Source organism: Eulemur rufifrons, chromosome 6, assembly GCF_041146395.1.
Source record: "Eulemur rufifrons isolate Redbay chromosome 6, OSU_ERuf_1, whole genome shotgun sequence".
NCBI classification, from domain to species: domain Eukaryota; kingdom Metazoa; phylum Chordata; class Mammalia; order Primates; family Lemuridae; genus Eulemur; species Eulemur rufifrons.
This window is the reverse complement of record NC_090988.1, coordinates 6,422,786-6,429,968: the sequence shown is the minus strand read 5'-3', so window position 1 is coordinate 6,429,968 and position 7,183 is coordinate 6,422,786. Positions and strand designations below refer to the sequence as shown.

Sequence of the window (7,183 nt, the reverse complement as noted above, 5' to 3'; positions counted from 1 at the left end):
TGGGCAGGTTTGTTATCAGCAAGTGGTACAGCCCCTGGGCTGTGCATTAATTAAAACAGCTTTGTGCCCGGCCTCATTCATTAGCACGCTGCTTTCTTAATCACTGCCTCTTCAGCCACCAGGACAATCTATAAATCTCCTCGAATATGAAATAATGAAGTGGAATGGTTCAATTTATTACAATGTAATAAGTCAGGGTAATGGGGGGGGGGTGGACAGGGAGGCACCGGGGAGGGTCGCCTGCCCGGAGCCCTCCCTCCTCATTGCCCGAGGCGCCGGGACACGTGGCACTCCATGCCCTTTGCGTTCTCCTCCAGAGGGGCACAGACCCCACGAGCAAGAATGGCTGGAGGGGGCAGAAATGAGCCTAGAGGGTGCAGGGCTGACGGCTGCTCCACAAAGCTTGGGTCTGTGGGCCCGGGAGGGGGCTGGCAGGGATGACCTGCCCTACCTGTGATGAGGCTGCCCAGGCAGACATCACAGGCCCCAGGGAACACCGCCAGGGAGGGCAGGTCTCCTGCACAGAAGCCGGAACCTTCCAGTCCACACGGGGGCCCCACCCTCCCTGTGTCAGAATCACGTGCAGAGCTTTTAAAAACATGCCGAACCACAGTGGACTCCCTAGGGTGAGGCCTGGGCATCCGCAGTTAGCAAAGGCTCCCTGGGTAACTGTAACGTGCAACCCCATTGAGAGCCACGTGCTCCGTCTTGTAGGAGTCACTGGGGTGCTGCTTAGCCCCCAGGCTCCTCCCGAGAGGGCTGGTTGATCAGTTTGGGGTGTGCAACCCAAGAATCAATATTTTTATCAAGTTCCCAAAAGATTCCTAGGGTAAGACACTTTCGGAAAACACTGAGCTGCCTCTAAAAAAGTCTAGCCTTGCTCGCTTGTCCCCTTCCTCCTGAGTCAATGACGCTCACTCTTCCCCTACTGCAAGACACGTGGTGGATGCCATTTATGTGACTGACACACTTCCACGGGGAAACCAGATTTTTTCCTAAGACTGTGATAAATATAATAAACTACATGACTGTGTAATTTTCTGCATGCTAACTATAAACTCCTTCCTTCTTTCATTCACTGATTCTTAACAACCCCATATGCCCAAAGCTCTGTCTCAAGTGGCACTGGTGGCTTATAAAAGTGGAGTTCCCAGTTCTGTCCATTCCTCCCCAATTCACACCTCTCAGATGCCCTGTGACCAGAAACAAGAAGCATGTCCCACCTCTTAGATGAAATCAATGAGATGCTTCAGACCAGAGCCCTGTGCCAAAGAGAATCAACCTAACTCCAGCCCTGGGAGGCCGACATTCAGGAATTCATTCTCTCCAGAAGATCCCCCCATGGCTTCCAGGAATGAAGCCCCAGGTTTTACGTTTCTGTGCAGAGATAACCTGAAGCCATACCCTGAGGAGTGGTCAGCACTGATTTGAAGAAGACCCAGCTGAGTCTCAGCGGCTGCCCGGATGCAGGTGTTTGCTGCTGTGCTGTTCTGTGCTTTCACTCCTCGGCTTCCCACACGTGTTCAGTGGCCACAGACATGGAGTTCCAGTCTTCTGGCTCTCCCTGGCATCCTCTGGGAGGAGGCGGGCAGCTCTGCAGCACCATGACCAGGTGTCCTTCACCTGGCCTCTCCAACCTATGCCCGGCTCTAGCTTCCCGGAGGAACCTGGAAGGACAAGGGCAGGAAGGTCCCAGGAACCAGCACAGCCCACCTTAGGGTCACGGGACGCAAGTTGGCAGTGTGCCGGGGGGAGGGGATAGCCTGGGCTTGGAACTGGGCAGCACAGGCCACGACAAGCCTTTCCTTGATGGCATTTCCCTGTCGGAGAGAGACACCTCATGGAGCTGGGAGCCTGGGACTATACACGTGGCCCCAGTCCATCGGGATGCGAATGCCATTCAGCCAGGAAAATACAGGAACAAGGTCCGTAGCAAATAGCATTGCTGCTTGACACAAGGCTGTCAGTCAACCCACCCCACATGCTCTGCCTCTCTTTTCCCCTCCTTTTCACTATGTAACACGGTATGGACTGGATGGTTTTGTCCTCTCAGTCAACATGCATAGGTTGAAGTGCTAACGCCTAATGTGATAGTATTTGCAGGAGGGGTCTTTGGGAAGGAATCAGGTCACGAGGGTGGAGCCCTCATGAATGGCATTAGTGTCCTTGTAAGAAGAGACAGGAGAGAGCTTCGAGTTCACCTCTCCCCTTCTCTCCCCCCTCCTCTTCCTCTCTCTTCCATGTGAGGACACACGGAGAAGACGGCCATCTGCAAACCAGGAAGCAGGCCCTCACTAGACACCGGATCTGCCGACACCTTGATCTTGGACTTCCCAGCTTCCAGAACTGTGAGAAATAAATGTCTGTTGTTTAGGCCACCCAGTCTATGGTAATTTGTTATAGCAGCTCCAGCTAGGACACAGCACTTATCACCTGCTCATCTGCTCTCACATTTATGGATTCATTGCGTTTATTTTCTATTATCTCTTTCCTCCTGCTAGCAGATAAGCTCCACAAGGGCAGGGATCACGGTTTGTTTTGTTTACTGATATATCACAATTGTTTGTTTTGTTTACTGATAAATCACAATTGCTTCCAGCGGTGCCTGGCACACAGTAGGTGCTCCATAAATACTCAGGGAGCACAGGAGGGACTGGACAGCGGAAATGCGAGTTGCCCACCCCCTTTCTTGCCCCAGGAGAAGGGAGACACATGAAGGAGGGGAAGCGTGTGCACTTTTCATGCCTCTGTCTATCCTGGGCATTCGGACAGCTTTGGACTGTCTTTGTTTGTTTATTTTCATTGTTGGTTTTGTTTTTGTTTTTGAAATTTTAATACAATTCATATCAGCATGTCTGGTTCATTTCAGCTCCTTCACTGCCCAGCCAGGGGGCAGGGACTGCTTTAGTTTCCCTGCCTTCTCTTTGTCTGTGATGACCAAGGTGTAAAGGTGTCTGCTGCATTTAACTTTAAACTTCACGTTATTCTTATTTTTCTCAATCTTGGAAGATTTGACATCCTTCCTCCTGGCCGTGAGCAGAAAGTCCTTGATTTCCTCAATGTTTCAAGGCACAGGGAGAGGGCGCAGCCTGTGTACCCCCTGAGAGACCTGGACTGTCTTCACGATCTGTGAACTAAGAAACCACGAGGTCACCCCACCAGCCACCCTGCAGGTGGCATCCCACCACTCTCCTCGGGAAGACCCTGTCTCTTCCATTCCATGTTGGGTAAGGACTTTGAGCAGTCAGACCTCCAATGAAATATTGGTTGTTCTTGCTTAACCAGGTGACAAATAACGTGCTTAATAAATTATAAATGATAAAATATTGCATAAAAACCCAATATCAATTTTAATACTTTAAAATGATTTATTAATATGCTCCCGCACTGTTTGCAGGATCTGTTATTTCTCATGTTCCCACAACTCACTGCGAATGAGGGAGGAGAACTTGACAAGGTGAGTGAAGGGACAGAGGAGCCTGGCTTGATGGGTGGGCTGTGAGGAGTGACGTCAGCACCAGCAGAATCAAACGAGAAAGGACACCACCACTCCAGGTCACAGGGTGGTTCCAGGTAATTTCTAAATATTCATGAGCCCCTTTTGCCTTCTCCCTTTTCCAGAAGAGGCCAGAAGATCACAAATCCTTGTATGAAGGCTTTTCTAACCCCCTCTCCTAGGAAAGCCACTTACTCTGTGGATCTCTGCTGGACTACACCACATACCTGCCCGTAACGTAGCACCCTTGATGCAGGAGACGAGGAGTCTGTTCGTATCGGTTGGAGGGATGGACAGATGTGAGGGTCCATTGCTGGTTTACAGGGCTCCTTTCCCCACACAGTCTCTCTGCTCCCTCTGCCCTCCAGCACAGGGACCACGGCCATCCTCAGACGGGCACCAGGCCCAGGACAACCCACCCTGGGCAGTACAGGGCTCTGCCAATGACTGCAGTTATCAAGAGGACACCCCACTCTTAGCAGCTTTTGTTTAAAGACAGGGGTTTCAAAATCAAATCAGAAAGACACCCAGAAAGGGGAGTGGACGGCCCCTTTGCAAGCCCCTTGCCCACCCACTCAAGCCGAAGGTGGCAGTGGTGTTTCCAGTTGTCTCCCTGACAGAGAGGAGTGTGGCAGGGACTGGAATCTTGTGGATTCAAACAGATGCTGTCTCCAGAGCTTAGGGAATGGGAGCCGTGCGGCCTCGTGGTTTCAGCACTCAGACCCTGGAGCGCCTGCCCCACCTCCTGTCCGGCCGGGGCTGTGTGGCTTGGGCAGGGTACATCACCTCTTGGACCTCCATTTCTTCAGCTGGAAAGTGGGAAATCTTAAAATACCTCCCTCACAGGGCGGCTGAGAAGACTGGATGAGTGAATAAGGCGGAGTGCTCAGAGGAGCTCCCGGCAGGCAGGGCTGTGCGCGGGTTTGCCGTGGGCGGGCTTACCAGCATCTCATTTGGAGTCAGGCAGCCCTGGGTTCGAATCCTGCTCAGCCCTTTGCCGGCTCTGCCATAAGCCTCAAGGTGATAAGGTTGTTCGGGCACCCTGTCTGTAAAACGGGAATGATTACATCACATCCAAAAGCAGTGGAGAGGAATAAACGACAAGACGCACATAAAATTCAGGGTCTGACACATTGTTAGTGCTCAAAAATAGTACTAACCCTGATTATGGCTAATATTAACCATTGTAGCTAATTGTCGTTCATGTTTTTGGGCAGACGACACAGGTTTAAAGAGCAGATGGCCCCTTCCTGTTTGACACAAACCTCCCAGCCGCCTCTCCCTCACGGACATGCGCGTGTCTGTGATCCCGGATCCAGTCACAGAACAAAATGCGCAAAGGAAGACTTGGTCTCTTGAAGGCCACCAACGTTTGGCCTGCCTCGGGCCTGCATTTCTCTCCACTGACTGTCAGAGCCAGGCTGTCTAGGGTTCTTCCATTTCCCTCATTTCCTGCTTCCAAAACACACAGACCCGAGGCAGAATCTGGGGACAATTCCTTTGCTCCCCCAACTCCCCAAAACAACAAAATAAATATATTGAGAAATAAGGGAAAGATGCAGAGACAGGGACAGAGATGTGACAGGGAAGAAGGAAGTGGAAGTGGCAAGCAGAAGGCAGGGACACTCCGGCGAGCAACACGCTTGGCTTCCGTTTGCGGAGAGACCTGCCAACCCGGGGCGTGGCTGTGTGAATACAGGTGAAATCCTATCACTGTGAGCACAAAACCAGCCACTTGCTCACAAACCTATTAGCTGGTAAACAGCAATGTTCTGTAATTCCAGCTATTAAAAACAGCTTAAAGAGAAATCAAATCTCATTTAGCAGGGATTGCAGGGGTCTTCTTGGACTATTTTAAAGTTGCATATTCATCTAAGGGAACAGGCTCTAATTCTCCGATGTTGGCTTTCTTGGAGGCAATCCTATTTCCAAGCTTATTAAACATCCATTTAAAGGGACGAGGAGGGTTTGTGAATGTCCCCCCCAGATGGCAGTGGGGCTATGAATGATAGTTTCTAAGTCAAGGGAAACCACAGGGACAGGTGGAACATTTCCTACAATTTGCATATGAAACAAGGTTGTCTCTGCTTTGCTCCCACTGAAAAAGAAGTTTGCATAATTTGGGAGAGGGTCTTTACACAGTTTCAGTTCATGAGGTCAGGTTATACACAAGCACAAAAGCAAGTGGTCTCGCCGTCGCTGGAGTGTCAAAGGAGGCTGTCTGTGCCAGGGCATGTCAGCTGTCTACACTGTAGCCATGTTCCCTCACAGAACCCCATGAACCCTGAGAGGGTTCTTTTGGGGAAACACTAGCATCAGCAGTCTGAGGTTAGGAAAGCCGAGTTCTTTTACAAGCTATCAAACATACGAATGTGTTAAATTTTAAGTATCAGAGTTGGAAAGAGTCAGCTAACACTTGCTTACCTGATCCTCAATCTACACCTGTCCAGTAGCTAAGAGCTAAATAAGCCTAAAAACAAAAAGATGACCTTACAAGTCAGCCAGCTGGCAGATGAGAAATCGAATCAGGTTCTCCATGTTCCCGGTTCGATGGCCCCACAACCAGCTCAAATTACTTGTCTTCCTTCCCTTGGAAGTATAATTCTTTGTCTCCAAATCCTTTTGGTCTTAGACTCCTCAGAATAACTCTCCTGAACATGAGTGAGCAGGCTTTAGCCTAATTATCCTCCGCAGCTACTGGCGAAGATCAGATTTTTATTCTGTATTTGTATTGATCAGAAACCAAACTTATTAGATCTTTTCAAGAATGATGCTGTTTGAATCCTTCCAAAAATAGAATGCATGCATCCATATTCCCAAACTTTATGAGCATTGCAATGCTAATGGGGCCCTGAAAATTATAGGCAATGGGTCATTCTCTAGGCATAAGACTCAATACACCCAAGCAAAAATGTCCCCTAAATCCCCTTTAATTACCATTCACTTCCTGTACACCTCCTTTTTCATCATTGCTGATTACAGATACATCCATGTCTGAATAATATCTTCCCACTTTATAATCAGACAACTACCACTTACTCTGATAACCTGAGACACTCTAAGTATGATTTTGCCTACAGAATACTCAGTCTGCGTTTGGTCTCTTTTCAGGGGGTAGGCAAATTACCATACCCTTGGAGGCAGAAAGCTGACTAGAACAACATACTAAGAAGATACCCTGCCCAAGGTGAGACTCCGAGGACAGCTCTGAATACTTGCTGCTGCAAGTTCCCATACCAGACGCTGCCGTGGAGGGGGCGCTGCCTCCGTCCCCCCAGAGCTCAAGCTTCTCAGCCTCAGGCTCACACCACGTCTTCTGTAGCAAGCCAGCCTACTCGCAAGGATCTATTTTCATGATGGGAATTATTGTTTCTTAACTTTATAATATCGCATAGCCCTCTAGTTTAAAAATTGCCCCACCTATAGAGTTTCATCTCATTGGATTCAAACAGAAGCTTTATTAGAGAAGAATTATTAGTGCCCCTAGTTTACAGATGAGGAAAAAGAGACCAGAAAACCCACCTCTGTCACGGCAGAGGAAGCAGGCCCTCTGGGATGGAGCTTAATTTCGTGTAACGGGCATGAGGTCGTAACGCAGAGAAGGTGTGGGTCCCGGAAGCAGGCCCAGCATGAGCCAGAGACTGGGGTTCCAGCACTGAATCCACCACTCACAGTCACCATGGATAT

General features: G+C 49.5%; 1 pseudogene; it reads right to left on the bottom strand.

Annotated features, from left to right (window-relative positions):
- Nucleotides 1-2,860: 2,860 nt before the first annotated feature.
- LOC138383639 (large ribosomal subunit protein eL38 pseudogene) lies at nt 2,861-6,034 on the bottom strand (annotated as a pseudogene).
- Between the last annotated feature and the right edge of the window lie 1,149 nt (nt 6,035-7,183).